This window comes from Schistocerca piceifrons, chromosome 2 (assembly GCF_021461385.2).
Source record: "Schistocerca piceifrons isolate TAMUIC-IGC-003096 chromosome 2, iqSchPice1.1, whole genome shotgun sequence".
NCBI classification, from domain to species: Eukaryota; Metazoa; Arthropoda; class Insecta; order Orthoptera; family Acrididae; genus Schistocerca; species Schistocerca piceifrons.
The window spans coordinates 803,684,810-803,687,640 of record NC_060139.1 but is presented as its reverse complement, the minus strand read 5'-3'; positions in this window follow the sequence as shown (position 1 = coordinate 803,687,640).

Genomic DNA, 2,831 nt, shown 5'->3' with positions numbered 1-2,831 from the left:
CCGTAAAAGGAATCGATGTTTGAGAGTATGGCGAGTAATAGCCTCTGCCGACATTTGGGAGATTAAATGAAGGTTGCCTGTGGCTTCTGACGTCTTACATTGTGTTCTTAACGCTTAGCATCACAAACGTACTAAAGTAATTCAATATTTTCATAGCCTATAGGTTCAATACTACCGTATATTACTAACATAAAATTTCTCCTTGCTGCATACGATAAGAATCTACGAGTATCATATGATTTCGATTAACGAAGTAGGATAATATCTTCTGGTAAACCTTGCGGGATGTAAGGTCGTGGTCCATGAAACTCTTCAGCTCCTAACGTTTCGTCCAGTGCTTCGCTGGACATCTTCAGAGGGGTGTTTCTCCTCCGGTGAGTCTTGCCGACTGACGGGTCGGACGTCTGAGAGCGACTTATGTATCGTAGAAAGTGGGCGTGACCAGAGTTACACGTGATATGCAGAGATAACCTTTGTCAGAGATAAAACTTAACTATCGATCGTAATCTTGTCACGGATAAATCTGTCTAGCAATTCTGTAGTGCTACTGTCCAAATATCACTAAGTTTCATGGTCTCTTCTTTCCGATTAAAATTATCCCTATGTTTATATATTTCAATTGCTTCTCTACAAAGCCGTGGGTAATAGTTCGTCGTCGTAGATAAAATTTTTGTTTCGGAAAACTTCACTTGATTTCCTGGCTGAAAAGCGTGTTCTGCTACAGCCGATTTATCTGTTTTTCCTAATCGGCAAAGACTTCTGTGTTCTTTTAACCGTCTATTTACGCTTCTTTTTGTTTATCCGTGACAAGATTACGATCGATAGTTAAGTTTTATCTCTGACAAAGGTTATCTCTGCATATCACGTGTAACTCTGGTCACGCCCACTTTCTACGATACATAAGTCGCTCTCAGACGTCCGACCCGTCAGTCGGCAAGACTCACCGGAGGAGAAACACCCCTCTGAAGATGTCCAGCGAAGCACTGGACGAAACGTTAGGAGCTGAAGAGTTTCGTGGACCACGACCTTACATCCCGCAAGGTTTACCAGAAGATATGTCATCCGGTCGTGAAAGCCTTCATACTATGAAGTAGGATAAATTGATCTGATGATTGTAGAAGGGAGTCAACATTCGTCTGATGGCAAGGAAACTGGAAAAATTCGTAAAAAGCACTAACGCTGTGAATCAATGAAATCTAAGTGATTGTGCCTTTTTCTGGAAAACAAGTTAATATTCATGTTGCGGCAATCTATAAATGTGAAACGGTCTTTTAACACCGTTCCACTGCGCATAAAACGTTGTGGATTTCATACCATGTTAGTGAACGTCTCTGTTAACAGCAGATGAGTTAAGTTTTCAAAATCAGTAGCTTATCGCCACAATTGTTAACAAGTGTTTAGTTAAAGACAGATTGCAATGCATATTTTACGCCACAAGACAGCGCCAAATTTCGTTTTCATCTCAAGAGCACTGCACATCTACTGGATACTCTGCAAATCACATTTAAGTGCCTGACAGACTTTTGTTAATACTAGGATTAGCGACAGTGGATGTTGACGTCATTGCAACCATTTGCTGCAAGAAAAATCATAATTGTTTATGAATAACTGTAATGTCGCCGACTGCTTTCTGGTTATTCATAACTTCATTAACATTTGTGATTTATTCGTTTCAACATATGAAGCTATACGTCACTCTGCCTGCAATACCGTTGGTTCTTTGTTTCGTTTTACTGGCTTCGACGGACTGTAAATTGTTGATAATGTTGGGAAAATGTACCATAAACAGACTTGCACCAATACAATCCTTTATTGAGGAGATTAAGTTTATAGATAATCATGTTTCAATAAATAACATGCAATATGGTAAATTACTTAGTGTGTTACTATTCGTCATTAATCTTGCCGTATTAAGTGGTACTGCAGTCTTTTCTCACTTAAGCACTGGAGGCATATTTCTGATCTTACACGTGATGCTCCAAGCATACGTAGACTCAATGGTGGTGCTGCAATTCGTCTTGCTGCTCCTGGAGCTGTGGATGAGATTCCGTGGACTCAATACGTGTCTCTTGGAGGAGATGTACCGTCCTGGCCTCCTAGTTCAACACGTAGTGGCTCAGTTGGCTGCACTGGCAGGAAGATTTCGCCACCTGAGGGAGTCGTATGTGGCACTAGAACGAGCCTCCGAGCTGCTGGAGGCTCACTTTGGACTGTTGCTGGCTGTCGAGATCACACAGTGTGTATTTGGCGCCACTTGCAATGCCTGTGAGCTGATCGTCATCTCTGTAAAGCCGCAGCTCACGGATCTGCTGCCATACAAGTCTGCGAGTTCGTCCCTGCTGTGGGTAGCGTACCACTGCCTCAGGCTGCTGGCTGTGTCGCTGTCTTGTGCGGCAGCTAAGCATGAGGCACGTCGCACTGGGGTGCTCCTGAGGAGGTCGCCGGCGTTGCCAGTGGGACTCTCAACATCAGAAATCGACGCCTTCCTGCGTGTGACGCTTCAAGCCCCAGCACTGCACTTCACAGCGGCGGGGTACGTAGAAATAGACCGCCGCCTGCTGGTTTCGGCACTTTCCCTTGTGATCACATGCCTCATAGTTATTGGCCAATCCATCTTCAAGTAAATATATTGGCCGCCACCTCATGTTTGAGAACAGACACTGATGGAAATACTAGAAACATCAAAAAGTTATCAATATAATCTAATGAAAATTCGGGACTATATTTGTCTAAGTAACATATTTAAGTGTTAAACATTGCTAGACCACTGATTAATGTAAGTGCGAGATAAGCCATAGAAAATCTGAAATTCTGGTACATTATTAACCGAA